Source organism: Rousettus aegyptiacus, unplaced genomic scaffold (assembly GCF_014176215.1).
Source record: "Rousettus aegyptiacus isolate mRouAeg1 unplaced genomic scaffold, mRouAeg1.p scaffold_m13_p_14, whole genome shotgun sequence".
Classification (NCBI taxonomy): Eukaryota; Metazoa; Chordata; class Mammalia; order Chiroptera; family Pteropodidae; genus Rousettus; species Rousettus aegyptiacus.
Genome location: NW_023416289.1, coordinates 10,818,744 through 10,839,175, shown reverse-complemented (window position 1 = coordinate 10,839,175; position 20,432 = coordinate 10,818,744). Strand labels below are relative to the sequence as shown.

Sequence of the window (20,432 nt, the reverse complement as noted above, 5' to 3'; positions counted from 1 at the left end):
ACTACCATTTCCTTGATGAAACCAGGCTTAACAGGCTGGGATGCATCTTTCCATGCTTTCTCCATATTCGTACCAACATAAAGGTGTACATACATTTACATAGGGCTCATGGGGGTAAAGGGGAGGGTGTAATGTGGTGTTTACATTTACCAAAATTCCTTTCCCCAGAATTGCCTTCTCTGTATGGTTCTGAGCTACAGAGAAATTTGCATGAGATTTAGAAGGCAGAAATGAAGCAGCAGAAATGATTAGATTGGGAAGATCGGCATAGGGTCAGGTACTGGAGCAGTTTATACACCTTTCTGTGGCTCACCTCATCCCGGTAGAACCTCTTCCTTCAGCTTCTCCTACTCTTAGCTCAGCTGCATGTTCTACTCTGTGACCAAGCACATCTCCTGTTAGGAAGTAAAGATCTGAAAGGGGAAGTTAGAGGATCAGAGAAAAGTCAATACCTAGCCTTCTTAAATGTGCGTTCTTCGAAATCTAGAAGGCTAGACACATACGGGTACCAAAGAGAGAAAATGAAGGGAAATTGGCAGAAAAATTTCTGGGAAATTGGCACCTCTACACAGCTCCCACTTCTGAGATCTTCATCTTATAGCAGGCATGGGGCTACTTTTGGTCAGGAGATCTAGCAGCCAGAAAGCAGAGTTGGTTGTGATGTATGGGAAAACAGTGACCAACTGTTTCTGTCCATCATATCTGATGCAGAAGATCTTCAGATACAATGGCTACCGCTCTACTTCCACTTCCCAAGTCTTGTGTGACTTTTGATTTTGGCCAACTCTTGCACAAAAGGGAAAAGCTTCTGAAAAACAATCTTTGTAATCCCTTTGTAATCTCTTCAACATTAGAACAATCCAGCAGACCTGTTTTAGCGGTTTCTTTTCCAGTGCCTATGCTTTTGCCTTTTTTTTTTTTAACTTTTTCCAACTCTTTGCCACCATTAAAATCTCCAAGACAATGTTAAAATAATAATTACTACCAATAAACCTTCCTAAAGAGTTCCTGGTCTTAATTGGAATTGTTTTAGAATTTCGTTATTTAGAATAACATTTTCTATTGGTTTCTGGGAAATTGCCTTTATCATAGTAAAATAGATACCTTCTACTTATTACTTATTAGGACTTACTCTGAATTATATTAAATGCTGTTATAACATCTACTAATATAGTAATTTTTCTCCTTTTGTATTTAGTGACATAATGAATTATGTTGATAGATTTCCTGATATTGAAAAACTCTTTTATTCCTGGACTAAACCTTTCTTATCTATACTGCATTATTATTATTGTGATACATTGCTGGCTTCCATTTGTTACTGCCTTATACTTTTACTTATATATTTTAAAATGAGATTACTCCTTTAAGATTCATCTGAGTGTATTGTAGAGTATTCTTCCATGATACTTCACAATGAATGAAGACTTATAATTTGAATAGATCATCTGAAGCATTACTAGGTGACTAGAAGGATGGGAAAATGAAAAATTCAATGTTCACTCTCAAAACAGCTTTTCCGTTGGTTGATCTCTGGTTCCTGAGATAAATTATGTACTGCACAACTGACCTGCAGTTTTTCCTGTCTTTCTCTTCAATGTGTTTATTATTTTAATACATACTCATTTAATAGAAAGGACCATCTGCTATGATATTTTCATATAACAAATTTAGTTATTCATTTGGTGCTGAGAAGATAGGGGAAGATATTCAATATAAAATGCTTTCTATTTTATCTGAATTTGGTAGGAAATAAGCAGTATTTTCTGGTCATACCTTCAACAAAAGTAATAGTGACATACTGTTAAAAACATAACTTTGATTCCATAAAGGCCTCACTAGGAATACAACTTTTTTCATACAAGTCAACCGCAGTGATTTCAATAAGTTTGTGTCAAGTTCATTCCTTGAGCCTGATGCCATTCAATAAAAAAATTAAAAAATAAAAAAAAAAACTAATCTTCTACTTCACATGTCCTCTAAATATGTAGATTTCCTACTTGAATTACAGAAAGAAAGATTTGTGTACATTCATAATTTGTACAGTTTGTTTGATATGAGGAAAAAGGAAAAGGTTGCCTTAGTTTTTCTTACTTGCCTTTGCATAGGGGACAAGTTGATATAGACTTGTGGGATAAATGCCAGGCTTGTGTTGGAATGGCTCAGAAACAGAGCAAGGACTTTTAGGGGTCAAAGAATCCATAAAGGCAAATTGGTCTGCCTCAAGCTGTGGTGTTAATATTAGAAGACAGGATGCTGTAGAAATGTGAGGGAGAAAACTATAAAAAGTAATATTTAAATAGTTGTGAAGCTTGAATTTGAGCCCTTTTCCATTATTCCAGAATCATTAGTAATAGAGGGAAGCAGAGAAACCCAAGCCCAAAGAAAAGCTATAGGAAGCCACAGAACACATGAAAATCCCTGCTGGTGACTAAAAATCTATCACGTTGGCAAAACAGTGTGAGTGAAAATCTTTTAAACATGCATCAGCTGCAGGGGCTGACTGTTGAGAAATACAAGATTAAGATGATGCTGGGGAGGACTGGGGTCACTCGTGCTCACCCCTCTAAAAAGAGCCTGCCTATGCTGTATTGAGTCACACGCCATTAGGGTGATAAGGCAAGTTCAGCTGCTTGAGACCATCTTTCTTATAATGTATATATCAAAAAACACAGGAGACATGTTATGGCTCAGCTCCCTGAATAGAGTAATCTCTAAAATGAAGATTCAATATTATATAGTTCTGTTGCTTTATTATTAGAGTTATAACAAATCTGAGTGCTAAATTCCTTTAAATAAATTATCCTTTATACCAAGCTAGCAATACCATAAATATAATAACTGAATTAGAATATTTAAAAATTATTTTTTGATCACCTACTATGTACAAAACTAAAAATAAATCAAAAGTGGTCCTGGACTTCCAGGAGTAAAATTTCATGTTCTAATAAGGGAAATGGTGAAACATAAACAACTTTAATACCAAGCCAACTGTAACAAGAATGGTAACAGAAAAGTAGAATTCACGTGAAGATATTGATTTACTTGCATTTTCCTTCACTAATTACAAGATTACAAAATAATATTTGTTCTGAAATTGGGAAATATTTTTAAATTAGGAATTGGGAAAGGTAAACTCTGAATAAATTTTTCATAGCTGGGCACCACATTTGTTTTTCCCAGGTATGTTTTGTTATTTTCAAAAATAGATATAAATGATAAACACCTGCACTTACTTATTGGAGTCCCTTTTACTTAACAGGGTTTTCTTTTAAAAATCACAAATAACAAAAGCAAAGATATTTGAGTTAAAATAACTCCCACCTTTCTCCATGTTCCAGAGTTCTCTGACTTAACACAGTAGAGTTATTCTACATGAGTTTTCCTGGGGTCTACTTTAGAATAAGTATGATAGAAAACAGAGTGACCATCTTGTTGTCTGACAGAAATTTTTCTTTGGGAAAACAAAGGAAAGTGTAATTTAAACTGTGTATCAGGGGATTTCAAAAAGCAAAAATGATGGAGGAAGAAAAGTGATAAGCAAAGATATTGGCAGAGTAGAAATAAGGGCATTCAGGAAACAGGGAATATGACAATATGGAGGATTACGTCCTGTAGAGCAATAAAGGCTTAGACCATTGGGTGGAGGTGCTTGATACCTTGTATTTAATTTGGAGCCAAGTGTAAAGACACAGAAATTTTAGGCAGTGAATAAGAGATTGGAACTGTGTTTTGGGAAGACCAATTGGCAGCATTTCACAAAGTGGTACAGAGGAGTTTGGGGAAATTTTTAGGGGACTTATAATATTCCGTGTTTGAGATAATGAGGGTTAGACAAATAACAGCATAAGAACAGGGAAGAGAGTGGAAACACGACTAAATGGAGCCCTGTGAAAAGGGGACAAAAATAATAAAGCTTAATCCAGTTGCCTGGTAAAACTCCTGGATTCTAGTTCCAATTTAGTAGTAGTAATCTTTGGGTTATAACTTTCCCTTGGGCCTACATTGAACAAAGTGTGGTAGAAGACATAGTAGCTATCTAGTTGTCTGATAGAAATCTTTCTTCATGATGAGAGTAGGGGATGTTTGAGGTATCTTTAATAAAATGAGGCATGTTAGAATGATTCAGAGAGAAACTTGCAGTAAGAACTGCTTTGAATCCCAGACTAAAGCAACACACATAACTTCATTGAGTCTCTGTTTCCTTTTCTGTAAAGCAGGAATAATAATACCGACTTCAGGAGTTCTTTGCAAGTGTTCAAGGTCTAATGACATCGTGCATATGAAGTATCTGCACAGTATGAGGCATAAAGTGGATGCTTGGTAAATATTACTCCCCTTTGCCTTTCCCTGGCTGCTATTTCTAATATTTGGCAAGAATTATTTTTGGTGAGGATAACTTAAAGATCTGTACATGTATTCTCTGAAACTATTTACATGGATTGATCTCTTCTACCTTCCTTATTTTCACTTCATACTTCATCAATTAGTTTTATAAAGTATCGTTTGGATAAATTAGAAAGGATATTGTAATTGAAAAAATGTTTTCATTTCAAAAAAACAAATCCGATGTGGGTAAATAAATGTAAGAATGATAAAATTTTGAAACAAAAGTACATATTTCACTTTATACAATGAACATGATTCTTAAAATTCTAGGGTAACTCAATTTTGTAAATTTAATTCTCAATTTTATCTTCATATTGATTTAGATTATAATTTTACATTTATTTAATCAATGTTCTAATGTCAGCAGCCCTAATATATTCATTTTAGTTTAACCTTCTTATAATATAATTAATATTCTGTATAAACAAATTCGAATGTGTTGGCAATTTAAAGATAGTTCTTTATTTTAAGAATGGGAGATTTATAACACCTCTCTCAGAAATCTATGGATAACATAAACAAAAATAAGTAAAAAATACAGAGATTTGAATAAGTTTGACACAGTAGAATTCTCAATATGACACGTTTGTGACAACTAACCCAGATTGGAGCAAAAAGGCCAGAGGGCTCTAGAAGAGATGCTTCTCAAAATGGAACAGATTGGTCAAGTGACATATAACCCATTTGGGAAGACAATTACGGCTCTGTCCAAGTTTGAGAGAAGAGTAAGTTATTGAAAACTAAAGAGATGAAAAATCATATATTAGTGACTCAAGGAAAAAACAAAAAGTTATAGAAGTAAGGGAATCTAACCAGAGTATACTGTATGACTCAGCTGTGAATAATATTCCCCTAGTCATAAAAATGTAAGCATTGAATAATGTTTTAGTGAGAAATTATAACCATATTGAGAGGATGGGTGAATGGGGACATAGATGTAATAAGAATGTGTGTGCATGCATGTGCAGCATGTAGGAGAAGTATAAGAGAGCTAAATCCTCATCTGCCATTCTACAAAGAAAAAATATCAAGATGTTGCAAATGCAGGCATGTGTTATTTGGAAATATGGTGACACATACCAGAAGAAACAGCTTAAATATTTGAAAGTAGTTAACTCTGAGGAGTGGAAAAAGAAAATAAGGAAAGATTGTTTTCTATTATAATTTTTAGAATATGTCTTTCAAAAAATACCTAATTAAAAATGTTGATAAGAACAAAAATTAAGTAAATAAAATCCATTGAATCTAAAAAGCAGTTAACTTGTGATACCTAATAATCATAGGAAATGATATTATTGAATTAGCTGAAGGTCAAGGATGTACAAAGGATTTAGCACACAAAAGTGTAGGGAGGGGATAACAGACCCTTAAAGTAGCAGGCTTGGTCTAATTCGGCATGCCTGTAATGTTTCCCCATTATGCTAAATATTTTTTAAAAGTCTTCTTGCTATGAATTAAAAATTATATGAAATGTCAGTAAAATGCTATTGCCAGTTAATATATTTTGGTTGTCATTTTAACTTCTCTCTTAGTTTCTCATACAATGAGAATAATGATTTTACTTTTCTCATAAGGTCATTGTGAGGATCGAATAAGATGATGCGTGTACTCTGCCTGGCACTCACAAGGGGCTTGGTGAATATTAGCTATTATCATTGGTTAATAACAATAGTATAGCATTAATGTTGTTAGGCTATTTTCAGTATAAAATACATTTTAATATTTTCAACAAACAAAAATGATATTGGAACTTATATCAAGTTACTTTGGACAATGTTTGCAATTGTTCGTTGACTTCACTTGCAGTTATTAATATTGACTAGTATAACTCAATCATTATGGGTGATGCTGACACCAAAGTAGTAATTTTAGGTATTTTGGATATTAAGTATTGATCTAATCATGTGATCAACACTGATAATACCTACCATTATGAGTATCGAGTGGATATTTTAACCTGTACTTAATAATGGACAAATAATTTTTGCTTCTCTTTTGTGTATGGGGTCTCTTCTCTGTGCTTTCTAGGTTCTAAAAAGGAGGCAAAGATTTTGAAGCCATAGGAGACTACCGCAGACATTAACAATGCCATCTCCCTAAATGATTTGGAGGCTCTGTATCAACCATATGAAGAACATCAGTGAGAGTCAGGATGCAATTCCAAATGGGTGCCACTCTTCATCCAAAATGTGTCAAGGTCAGATGCCTATGTGTTCAGACTTGTGCCAGCAACCATGAAGACAGGAAGACTGGAAGGAAGAAACGCAACAGTTTAGTGAGTACCATTATCACGTAAACCATAATATTTAATCCTGATAATAACTCTGTGAGGAAAGATTTGTTAGACCCAATAAATAACAAATACATGGGTCAAATCCAGGCTCAAAGGTGATATTCTTTCTATATGTACTGCCTCTCATAACAGGTATGCCAATAAGGGCCTTCCGGAAGAGTATTGTTGCTATATGACCTCTTCTCTTTGGTCTGTCAGATTTTCATTAACATGCATGTCATTTTTCACCAAAATATATACAATTTATAAAGAACTAAGCCTAGATGATTTTCCTCAGTTACCCTATATCAGATGTTGGAAAATTTTCTTTGTAAAGGGACAGATAGTCAATATTTTAAGCTTTGGGACCATAAAGTCTCTGTTGTAACCACTCAACTCTAACAACTATAGACCATATGTAAACAAAAGGGTGGGAACAGGTACATTCCAATAAAACTGTTTTTACGGTCTACGGCCATGCTACCCTGAATGTACCCGATCTCATCTGATCTCGGAAGCTAAACAGGGTCGGGCCTGATTAGTACCTGGATAGGAGACCACCTAGGAAGACCAGGTGCTGTAGGTGTAAAAAATACAAAAATAAAGGGTTGTAAGCTGACAAGGTCCTAGCAATCTGTGAGATCAACCAAGGGTTGCCTCACCTAAAAAAAAAAAAAAAAAAAAAAAAAAAAACACTTTATTTACAAAAACACAATAAGCCAGATTTGGCCCTTCGACTGTAGCTGGCCAATCCTTGCTCTAAACCCAAGATAGTCATTTTTGACATAATTTAGTCTATATAGTGTCAGAGTTTTCTATCTCCTATAATTCTTGAAATCTCCTTGATTCTGTATCCAGCAGTGATTCCCCAGTGGCCCTCACCATGGAAGCCCTTATGTTTATCACAGTTCAGCCTTGGAGAGAAGGAGGTGAAACAGTACTCAAGCCTGTGCCCATCACAGTGAAATTTGTGGTATTAGAAGAATATTTATAAAGCGTCTTAGAGAAGTCAGAGTTGGTGACCCCACTTCCTTTATCAGAGCTGGCCCCATGGTAGGAAATCTCATACAAAGGGTGAGCTCTAATTTCAGAGGATAAGAACCTGGCCTCCCATGGAGGTCACGGTTGGAACTATTGATTACATAGTAGAACAAGATGAGATTGACAGCACTCGAGCCACCAGTATCTAAATTCTGTGTAGGAAATTTTGTGCCAGTCAACTACACTGCTATCCCTGCCAGTCTAGCCTGTGTCTTGGTTTTAAACCCACACAACTATACCAAATTATTCATGTTGGCCTGATTTTCCTACTTGTCCTTCTTTTCTAACATTTTTTATTTTATATGTATGTGTAGCTGCTTGAGAGATATTTTGCTACGTTTCTGGACTTAGCTTGATCAGAGGGAGTAGACAGGTTGTGGTTGGAATCTTAATAACCTGTCAAAACAGAGCATTTAAATCCTGTTCATGTTATTTTTTTTTTTTCCTTCCCTTGGAACACTGATAGCCAGAAAGACAAATAGGAGAGGTCCCTTGGTATTTTTCCCTTGTTTGTGTAATCCAAAGAGTTTTGATGAACTGGCCTTTGCAAGTTACGTTGAAGCTGTTCAAGCCAGCTTCAGCTGGATGTGACTTGCTTAATGATTTGTCGAAGATCCAAGGCATCAGAAATCAAAACAAAACAAAACAAAACAAAAAAAAACAACTCAGATCAGATCAGCATACATCATAACAATATAATCATTCAACATCATATCTGGTTACTTATTATAGGTTGTGCAGTGATAGAAGTGGAAATAATTTACTCCTGGCCACCCTGTGTTACTGTTAAATCATTTATGTGCTGTGAAAAGAACTGCAAACTGTTGAGACTCAAAGATCCCTTAACTGCATCCTCCCAAGGAGTTCTCCACCTCTATCTCTGGTTCTATTTCATATTTTAAACATTTTCTTAGCGTATGAGCTTTATTATCCATGTTTAAATTCAGCAAGCCTTACTAGTCCAGATAGATCACCATCAAGAAATAAAGTAATGTAAAATAAAGCTATTTCTGACATTTTTACAGTGGATAATGTATAATATAATGTGATATATTAAGCTCTCTGTAATAATTTTTAATTTTTGAAATAGCTGATTCTTTAGGGACCATTTAATACACAATTCCATAGATTTTAGTGATATCAAGTATCTTTCAAGTATCATTTTAATTGAGCTCTGGTGCTTTTTTTCTCCATTGACTGTGAATCAAACAAGAGTCTGTCAACTCTTTTTGGGTGACAAATCATAAGCCAAAGAAAAATTGGTTCACAAGTCATGCCCAAAGACAAGTAAGATTCAATCCCTGCCTTCAAGGAGCATATGATTTAATAGGGAGTGAGAAGATTTTTTTTAAAAAAAAAAACCTACAAATAAAGTAAAAATGTTATAAATTTATTAAAAAAGAAAAATAGGAGTTGGAGCAAGAAAATGGGTAATAATAAAAATTATTATATCAGCTACATTTGCTGAGCTACATTTACTATGTGCTAAGTACTGTTTTTTATACTTATATCTATTTGAAAAATTAAACTTTGAGATATAATCCATTGTACAGATGAGAAAAGGAGGCCTAAAGAGGTTAAACAACTTGGTTAAACTAATATCTAATAGCTACAACTTAGTCTGTAGCTATTAGATAGTAGACATGGGTTCAATAAGAATATAATAAACAATGAAAGTACAACTTAATAGTAGAAAAAGTAGATCAAGAGAGATTTAAAGAGGGAGTCTAGATAATGGGATATTGAAACAATCCATGGGAAACTGAGAGAAACTGGACCAGAGTGGTGGCAATGGAGTGGAGAATATAGAGGGGAGCAGTATTTCTATGAAATTTTTGGAAGAAAGACTCACAAATGGGATTTAGTAACTAATTTGAAAATATGGAATATAGGAAAAGTGAGTCGAAGATGACTAGTGTTTTGAGTTCCAATGAGTAGAGTAGGGAGAGGGGATCTTAGGGGATTAGCCAGCTTCGTGGGGCTCCCAGAGCGCACTGTGCACGTTTCCCTATTCCCAGTCTTTATCACGTTGTATCCCTAATCACTGGTTTATGGGTCTCTCGCTCCCCTGGTAATTCTTAGCTCCTTATGCCTCATGATTTTTATAGGCCTAGAACCCAAGATAATGACTCAGATATAGTTGTCTTCCATAAACATTACTTTGGAGTAAACTTTAAACATTGTCAAAGAAGTCCTCACTGAATAGCTAAATATGATTGTTCAGTAGGCAATTGGAAGTATACTTGGACATTTTAGAATGATATTGAGACTACAGAGGTAGATATTTATTATCATTAAAAAACGATATTTGAAATCCTGAGAACAGGTTAACTCTTTTAATGAGAATATGAAAGAAACAACAAACTGAGTAGAACTGAAGTTAAAGAAAGCAATAGGGAGAAGAGGAAGAAAGGAATAGAAACAGGATTCAAAAAGTGAGATCTTTATATCAAGGAATGGCTAGTGAATAATGTCAAGTGCTAAATATTGAACAAGTTTCTGATGGTCTATAAGGATCCAGAGGAAATTTGTGTTTTCTTATGAAAAATTTTCTAATTGCTATTGGAGAACATTGTATTTGAAGAAGTAGTACAGATGCTATATAGTAATTAGAAGGTTTCTTAAACATTAACTTCTTCTTCTCTTTTAGTAAATGTCTGTATACTCCTTAGAGGAAAGGAAAACATTCATAGCTAATTCGTTAAGATTAAAAGTAATTAATATATTAAAATGAGCTAACCATAAGCTATCCCATTTAAAACACCCTCGTTTAATCACCCAGTGTGAAATAATTATTATCTTAAACTTACTTGACATGTATCATTGTAAACTTCATAGGTAATACTATATTACAATGCCAGTTATTAAAGATCTCTGTTTCTCATCTCTTAGTATTTTCTATACCTTTTCCCTTTTAGAAAAAAGATTACATGTTTTGGATAGGTTCTGAAGTCATTTTGGAGGGAGAAATTCAGCAAAGTGATTATTTAGCTGACTTTTTTTTGTATTTGAAATATTTAAAATGCACTTGTTATCTGTACTCCTTAATGTACAGAATCATGAAAGCTGACTCCAAACATCCTTGCATATATTAGTTTGATAATGTAATTGTTTTGTTGCCATTTTTAAATAATCACAAAATATCCCATCTCCTTAGAGAGCTATGAACTAAGTCCATTAAAGAAAAAATAACCAAAGTTATTACCATTATAAATATATCAGTTTTGTCTTAAAATATAACTGATACATTGTAAGAAATTATCTTTATCCATGCATCCTGGAGAGCACATTTCTCCTCAAACTCAGAATAATAACCCTAGAATGATTACCTTTAAAAATTTATTCTGCATTAGAATTAGAATAACATTAATAGCTATAAATGAAAAAATTTTAAACTCAATAGATGAACTAAAATCTACCTTATACCCAACAAAGAAATAATTAGTGACATGGCAAGAAATTCACAGAATGACAAAGAAATAACATATAAGTAAGTTAACATATAGAGGATGTACTGAGAAGCTTCAAACCACATCTAAAACTAGATCATCCACAGGAAATGAGTAGAAGGAAAGAAGAAAAAACTATATTTGAAGAGGTAATAACTTGCAAATTTTCAGAATTCAAAACTCAATGGCCTTCACATTTAAAATGCACTTTAAATAGTGAACAGGGTTTTTTTTTTTTTATGTAAGATCACATCAGTTCACATTATAATGGATCTGTAGAACAAAGAAGATAAAGAGGAATCTTAAAAGCTACCACAGTGAAAAGATAGATTACCTTAAAAAATAAAGACAATTTTAACTTCCAACAATTGTCTCAACAGAAACAACAAATGCCAAAATATAAAGGTATTGGGGAGAAATATGATCAATTCAGAATTTTATTCTCAGTTATACTAACATTCAGGAAAAAAAGAGAAACCACAAGTGCTTCTTTATAAGAAGTAAAGTTTATCAGAAAGGAGGCATAGAATACATAAAAGTACAGCAAGCATAAAAATTTATAACTATTTTATAATTATAAAAAGGCTTAGTAGTTTTTTGGTTTTAGAAAGGTTAATCCCAAAGTATAGACAATAACAACAAGAAATCTGAAAACCTTTATGTATAAAAATGACAAGACATTGTTGAAGGACATAAGAAGACCCAGATACATGGAATGATATATGATGTTTATGGATGCAAAGTCCCACTACTGTAAGGGTTAAATTGCTCTCCATGTTAATGTATGCAACCAATGTAATTCCAAACCAATTACAAATAGGCCTTTTTGTGAAACTTGAAAAGCTGAATTTAAAATCTGTATAGAAGAATACAGAGTTAAGAATAGATAATACTGTTCCAAAGAACAAAGTTACAAGAGTCTTGTCCTAACAGATATCAGAAAATAAAGTAAAGCCATATTAATCAACCTAGTGTGGTATTCATACAGGATCATGGGAACAGAATAGAAAGTTCTAAAACACACCTATCAAAATGTGGAGACTTTCTATACAGGGAAGGGGTATTAAAAATCAGTGGGAAAATCATGGGCAGTTAAACTAATGGTGTTAGAGCAATTGGTAATTCATATGGAAAATAAAATTAGATCTCTACCTCATATAACAAAAAAGGCTTCAGATAGATCGAAGACCTACATGTGAAAGGTAAGGTAAGCAAAAGCATTAAGCTTCAGGATGAAAATATAGAAGAGTGTGATCAGGAAGCACTTATTAACCAAAATGCAAAATGCATAAGCCAGGAAAGAATATGTTAATCAACTTGTATACGTTGAAACTTTTAAAATGTCCCGTTCAACAAAAGGTACCACAAACTAAATTCAAAGATGAGGCACAGATGGGGGAAGATAATTCACAAGGTGTACCACTTGTCTGTAGTCACAATATACATAAAAGGATTCATAACCCCAATTTATCCAAAATGTAATGAACTTTTATTCTTATAAAGAAATTTTTAAAAGACAACTGAACAGGAAAGTAAACAGAGGATAGGAATAGACATGTCACAGAAGATTAGACCCAACAGAAGACTGAACTCAAATGGCCACATGAAAACATCTTCAGCCTTCAACTAGTAATCTAAGAAATCTAAATAAAAACAATGAGGCACTATTTAATTTTTATTATATTTGCAAAAAAAAAAATGTATAAAGCTTGATAATCATAAGTGTTGGCAAGGATGTGGACTTAACAAGAAATTGTGAAGTTATAAATTGATTAAGCCAAGTGGAAGTGCCTTCTGGCAATATCCAAAAGACATGAGGATTTGCATACCTATGACACAGTTTTGTTACATGTGGTGATATATTGAATAGTGTTTCCAGTACTGGACTGGAATGAGATAATCCTTTATTTGTGATCATCAATACATTGAAAGACATTGAGCATATCTGGTCCCCAGCACTAAAGGTGATAGTTCTCCTCCCAGTATTTGGACAACGCAGAATGTTCCTACACATTTCCAAGCACTTCTGGAGTGCGAAGGGTACAGTGTCCCACCTAAGGTGAGAAGCACTGTTCCATAAAAACTATTTTTCACATGCAGAAGGAAACATTTACTAGACTGTTTGTATCAGCATTGTTTATAATGGTAAAAAAACTGGGGAATAAATTAACAACTAAAAATGATAATAGAAGAATGGATAGAAAGTGTGGTTTATTCATATAATTTTAAATTTACAGCTGCAGGTATCCATATGGATAAATTTCAAAAAACATCAGGTTGCATGAAAAAAGCAAGTTGCAAAATTATGTATCTACTGTTATTCTACTTATTTAAAATTTATAAACGGAGTAATAGCCCTGTATATCATTTATGTATATGCGTGTTTATATATATACATATATATGTATGTGAGATACATATATGTATACAAGTATAAAAAATGCATTGAATGATGCATACCAGGCACTACAGTGGTCACCAGTGGAAGGGGAGGGGCAGGTGAATGAGATCATAGAAGGGTACACAGAGGATTTCAACAGTATCTATAATGGATTACACACACACACACACACACACACACACACACACATATGCATGTAGGTATATATAAAATGAATAAAAGATGACAAAATGTTAAGATATTTTAAAACTGAGTACTGAGTAGATTATAATTGCCCTCTGCTCCCTGGTTTCCTTGTTTTCTTTGTTCTCTCTTGGAAGGAACCTGATCGGAGTGTTTGGAGAGGAACTGGGCATTCCCAACTTAGGCTCACCCTCTGCTTTCTGGGATCTTCTCATCTGCAGAGAGATTGTGCTCCGGTCCGCTTTAAGCTGCAATGCGTTAATGTTAGAAACCAGGGAAAACTATCCAGGTGGGTCCAGGCTTGGGAGCCTGTGTTGCTCCACACCCAGGCCATGTTTTCCAGATTTACCAGAAGTAGGCTGCTATTTAGAGCCCTGTCTTCCTGTCTTTGTCCCTCTTCTTTGGTTTTTAGAATTTGGAAAGGAAGATATGTTGTGTATCATTATATACACGTAGGCCATATTCTCCAACAGAGACTTTATTGGTTATACAGCAGATTTTATTTCCATTTGCCTGACTTCTTGGTCTCTCTCAACTAACTCAGAACTTGGATAAGGAGAATGAAGGATGTAATTTACTTGTCCCTCAGACTTCAACAGTAAGTACAAAGATGTTTATTACATTCTATTTTTTTCATACTAACAATATTTTAATATACATATATATATATATATATCAAGGTTCTAAATAATTGTGGAGATATATATGTATGTATATACACTCATATGCGTATGCCTCTAAATAGTTGGCTTTTTCAGAATAGATTTCCCACAATTATTTAAAACCAGTAATAATAGTTAATGAATTGGGATGACCTAAACAAGTAGCATACTGAAAGCAAAGCAAAGTCAGAAATTATCTGCTAGAGAAATAAGCAACTTCTTTTTTCTGCCTACCTGAATCAAATAAAAAGAACACTGGCAACAAAAGCAACCCTGTTTTGTGCCAACAAGGAATATCTTTATATCATCTCTAGTGGAAAAATGTAAATAATAGCGAAAATGGGTTTTGTAGGTAGAGATTTTCATTGCTTATATACAGAATCGTGGAGTGTAAGAAATTAGTAAAACAGGTATCAAAAGAGATGCCTGGTTAATATAGTAATATGCTTGTTAAATTCCCCGAACTTGAAATTCCTTGGTTTTCTAACTTCTTCTCTTCAATTATTATACTTTATTGTTTTCCTTTTGGCCACATTTATATACTTTCAGGACAAGGGCTCACCCTGCAGAAAAGAAAAAGCTTAGCTGAAATTAGAAGGTTTAATCAAAGCTTTTCTAGACAGCATGAGCCATCAGCAAACATTGAGCTAGGCAAAATGAAATGCCATTCAAATGGAAACAGCTAGAGCTTGCAGATTTCCCCAACAAAGAACATGATTCCAGTATTTACTCCCCCTCATTTCTTCACCACATACTTTTTCCAGTGTTACATGTGAATGAAATTTGGGTTGTTGACAGAAGTGGGATGGTGAGAGGTGGGGGCTGAGTAAAGAAGAGTCACACAACATTGCTTCCTGGTTGCTGCACAGAATGCAAGTCATCATTTTTCAGTGACAGTATCCAGAGACAATTTGAATTTGCAGAAGTGCTGTTCTCTGTGTCTTTTTCTTTTTTTTTCTTTTCTTTTTTTTTTTTTTTTTTTTTTGGCAGTGGTTTTCAGTTGCTAGAAATTGGCTCATACTTCAGCCTGTAGACACATCCCAATGTGTCATTTTTTAACTATTATGAGAGAAACAAAATGGACTTCTGACTTTGGAAAGGAGGTCAAACGAGAAAAACCATATGTCAGAAGGACCTCTACGTATAGAAGAAAAAAAGATCACAAACTGGATTCTTTTCCAGCAGGCCGGTATGTTGTGTCATATTCTCAGCCGTAGATTTATTGATTATGACTCATGAATAGGCATTTTATCCATTAAAAATGCTAATATTCGAGCAATTAAGCTGGCCCAATTATATTGCTTTCAAATAGCTTCCCAAATTTTGTAGCCAGCAATTCAGAAATGCAGCAAAAATATGAGATGTCAGGTTATTTAAATAGTAAATCCACTGATTCTTCTTTCAGAGCTGGATTTAGAAGAATCAATTTATATCCTTTCTCCGGGACTGTAATGACCAAACAGTCAGTGAAACAGAAAATAATCTTTACTCCTAAAAAGGTAAGATATTGCGTTTTTGAGGGTGTTTGTTTTTGTTTTCGTTTAAATGAACATAAACTCATATTTTCTTATTTATCAGATATATTTTTCATAGTTACCATCTTTATCAAGTATGGCAGGAAACAGGGGTTTATCTAAAAATAATGAAATGAATGGACTAGATATAGGGTTAAAGGAATCAAGATGGAATGGTGAGGTACTCAGAGACAATGGAAGCCATTACCATCCACTTCTGAGCCTGAAGGGACGAAGGGAAGAGTAGAGTTCACCAAAGCCTCTTGAGAGCTGAGCATAGAAGAAGAGTTGTGAAATGAGAATGCTAGCCATGAATGACTTAGCCACTGTCAGAACCAGAAAAGTGGCAAACAAGGATGGAGTGGGAGGAAGAAATGCCCAGATCTCCTTCTACCTTTCCATCTCCTGCTGCTACCTCCACTGCACAAGGAAGTACAGGTGATACAGTCAGTAGAGATCAACCTCTGAGACACAGAGCTGGAGAAGAGCAAAGAATGGATCTGGGAATAACTAACATGTTGTCCACAGAGAGTTATGTCTGTCTATCCACACATTCACATTTTAGTTCATACCAGAGATCATCTATAATATTATATAAGAATCTAATAAACACAAGTCCCATTTCTTATTCATTCTAAACACTACACTTCGCCCATACAGTATTCCCCATCATCTTATATCCTGACCTCCACCTACCCTTCCAACATCATCCTTACTAACTATTTTGAACTTTATTCTCTATGTAATAGTTTAAGTTTTTAAAGAGATTTAGGGTTATTTGTTTGGGAACATAAATCTGGAAACAGTTGAAAGGTGAACTTGAGTAAAAAGACATTGGCGGCAGGGAGAGTGTAGCTGACACTCAGGAGAGAGGAATGGTGAATTCTTAAACTAAAGTGAGTTCAGACTGGATGGATGGGTTCAGGTGTTCCTGTTGAGATAGAGTGTATAGGATTTGGTGACAGATTTGAAATGAGAGAGGGAAAGGTAAGAATTGAGAATAAAGCTGATGCTTCTAATTTTGGAAGCCAGGTCAGTTGTTATATCAATCATAAAGATAAAGTAAATATAAAGAAGCAGGTTTTGGTGAGAGAAGATAATGAATTTAGTCGTAGACATGTCAAATTCAAGATGCTTGAAGGAACTCTCTGAAAACAAGTTCAATGGGGAGAATTCTGGTCACTATGACTATAGGTTCACATTTTGAGCAACCGTTTACCCCCACTCTACAGAAAAGCAACAATTAATATAAAAAGAAAACATAAGATATATGTTTGCATTCATAAGTGAGAGAAATACCTCTGAAGCCAAGAAATGAAACAAAGTGAGAAGAGTTGAATCCATGGATCGAAGGCTCCATGTATAGAAATGATGACAGGAAGGCCAGTCCCTAAGGGTGACTAAAATAGTTGTCTCTTATGAGCAAGGGAATGGGAACCAGGAGCCAAATGGATTTCTGAAACCAGAGACTAAGGTGGGGGCTCCCCATGGCCCAAATGGTGGCTCGAGGAAGAGCTGCTGCCAGTTCTTATCAGGCTTCAGGAGAAAGCAGACAATCTCGGTACCAGAAACCAAACGAATCTGCTCCCTGGCTCAGTGACTAAAATGACGATGTTCCCAATATCACTGTGATACAGGGGTCCTCAACCCCAAATTTAAATCTTGGTTTTGGACTAGGAGTCATGAGGAGTTTCCTGAAATTAACTACAAACTTACGTAGAGGGTAGGGAGAGAGAGAAGAAAAGAGACAGTTAAAAAGCCTTCCCCTCAGAAAACCTTGCAAACAAAAGTTCAAAAAGATGAATCTATGCTAAGAGTGTTAGAAATAAGAAATTGAACACAAATTAATCCTAAATAATATTAATCTAATAGCCTTATTGGAAAAGCCTTTAAAATACCACTACATCCATACACACACATTTTCCACATAGAAAAAATTTCTTTTAGTACATGACATGAAACATTCATTCTTTTCCTGCTCAGGAATAAAAGGGTCTCCTTTTCTCAGGAGTCTAAAGTCTTTTCAGCAGTCTAGTGACCTGAGAAGGGGAGGGGGGTCATGTCCTGCCTGAATGGCCCCTTGGGAAGGGCATAGCTGGGGTCCCAGACTTTCTAATACTAGTCATAGAGGTTGGATCCCATGGAAGGAAGAATCTGCTTCTTTATCTCTTGCCCTTTCCATTTAGTGAAGAAGCTCTTGGATCTCCACCATCACCCTTATATTGAAGTCATGCCCATCCAGGTAGCCAACTCTGGAACCTCGGTAGCTGCAGTCCCTGGGGTTCCTCGAGTTCCCCTTGAAACTCTGGAAGCCTTCCCCAGGGGGTAATTCTGCTCCTAAGAGTCCTAGGAAACAGAGCTTGTATTTATCCTGCATTATTGAGCAGGAAAATAAATAAATGGATAAATCCCCTTATCTATTTATTGGCTCTGTGGGTTTGGAGAAGTTACCTAATCTCTCTGATAATTCAGTTTTCTTAACTCTAAAATGGGAATATTACTACTTACTGTGACTACTGCCCATGACACACAGTAAGTTTTTCATTAGAGTCTGCATCACATTTTTAAATCTCATCAATGTTAAGTTTTTCTTCTTTGAGAAAGAATTTGATAATTTTTCAGTTGGTAAAATTTATTCATAGAGAAGTTTTATAACATGGTGAGTGATTAAACTGAGTCATACTCTATGATTTTTAAAAACAAGGTGTTAAGAGGCTTGTTTTCCCATAGCTCGTGTGCTGACACTGAGCGCGTTTCTGTAAGAGAAAGTTCAAAAAATGCTTTCACAGCAATTAGCACTGGTGGTTAGTGAGTGTATAATCCTCCAAGGAGACAGCTTTGCCGTGCGGTGTGTAAATTCTGGTTTCTTGTTCTACAGCATGTATTTTGCCGCATTTGTATATGCCCTGTAAGCTTACGCGTGCCCTCTTCTTTCTTTCTCTTACCAAATATTTTGCCTACTGGATTTTCATTTGAGGTTGTACTTTTTTTTTTTATCCTAGCCTAGGAAAGCCGCTATCCCCCTAAACCCAAGAGACAGAGAGAGCAACTGTGTGCTCCTAGACCCAGATTCGAAAAGTGTAGGTGGAGGAAGGAAAGTCAGAAAATAGGTTGTTATTTCCATTGCTGGCAATTTAGACTCAGAGGCATTTCATCTGCAGTCCCCTCAAGTGTTGAATTGAATAAAACTAGTAGCAGAAACAGTGGGATGGGTGGTTGGGGGAGGGGCTGCGAACACTTCAACCTAAATGTGAAAAGACAGGCAGCTTGTAAGCATGCATCCTCAGCTTGGAATAAAAACCACAAGAAGCCTGAGAGCCAGCCTTTATTGAAACAAGATGCTATCGTAATGAAACAAAATACAGACTGAAATCCATCTACACTGGCAGAGTATAGTGATTACTGAATATGTGCTCCTCCGACCAGCAGGGGCTATGTAGACAACTGTGTGAATGAGAGGAAGAATGAAGCATTGCAGCATTTACATCTAGCCTAACATGTGAATGATTTAAGAACAGACATATTGCATATGCACCTTTACAAAGAGCGAATGAGCCTGTAAAGATTTACTCCTTATTTTACATTTAATTCAACCAGCATTCACATTTGCATTGAATTAGACACTATGAAATACAAATTGTGTACAGAAAGCTGTTGTTTACAAACATATGTTATCCCAAATATCATTTTTAAGCTATTTTAAGACAGTTTTCCTTAGAAATATTGTTAGGGATAGTAGGAATCATCATCAGCTAGCCTTCAAAGGTCTTTCTAACAAATATTATACCCAAAGTGTAACATTAATACAAGGAAAATAAATAAAAAATAATGCTAAAGGAAAACGAGAAATTTAAACAGGAGAAAATAATTGGATCTTGAGTTATTTTTGTTAGGCTGAGAAAATGGCTTAATTAGGAAAATGAAGAAAAAGATGAAGACTTATGAGTTTATGAAGGACACTTCAATGTACTTCAATGATTGTAGAGTTTCACAACACTGATCCTTTATTATACCTAATTTGCCTCAAAAATATGACTTTCCTTTTCATTGATATAATTCCAGAGTCATATAATAGATACCAATTAAGCTCATTCTGCACAAAAGGTACTGTATTATGTGCTGTAAGAGATACAAAAATGGTTCAAGACAGGGAACCCTTTATCAAAGTGCTGTCAGTTTAGTTGGGGAGATGAAACATACACTGTACAAAAGTATATATACATAATACCATGTGCAGAAATACAGACTTACATGGAGAAGTGGGAGTAGCATGAACCTCAGAGTCATACAGCTTTGGTTTTCAAAATAAACTCCGCTGCCACCAGCTAAGTAACCATTAGCCCTTTTTCAATTTCTTGGAATTTTGGTTTTCTTACCTATGAAGTGGGGATAACAATATCTACATTATGAAGTGATTGTTAAGATTTAAAAAAAGATAATACAAATTAATAAAGGCACATGATAGGTGCTTAATTGGTGTTATTTGTCACCCTTTTTTATGGTTCACAGGAGGCATGAAAA

General features: G+C 34.9%; 1 long non-coding RNA gene and 1 other non-coding gene across 4 annotated transcripts in view; both read left to right on the top strand.

The window, feature by feature from the left end:
• The window catches only part of LOC107511915, a 50,754-nt gene extending 36,440 nt beyond the window's left edge, over positions 1-14,314 (top strand). For 2 of the 3 annotated variants that reach the window (XR_001597169.2, XR_001597168.2), the window contains 4 exons: positions 4,218-4,323; positions 6,418-6,664; positions 13,873-14,024; positions 14,148-14,314. This is a non-coding gene — a long non-coding RNA (uncharacterized LOC107511915). The remainder of the gene's footprint in view (positions 1-4,217; positions 4,324-6,417; positions 6,665-13,872; positions 14,025-14,147) is intronic. The other variant, XR_001597170.2, reaches the window with a different exon arrangement.
• LOC118611673 lies at positions 7,129-7,247 on the top strand. The gene has a single exon (XR_004954537.1). It is a non-coding gene; the product is annotated as a 5S ribosomal RNA (ribosomal RNA).
• Positions 14,315-20,432: the final 6,118 nt, after the last annotated feature.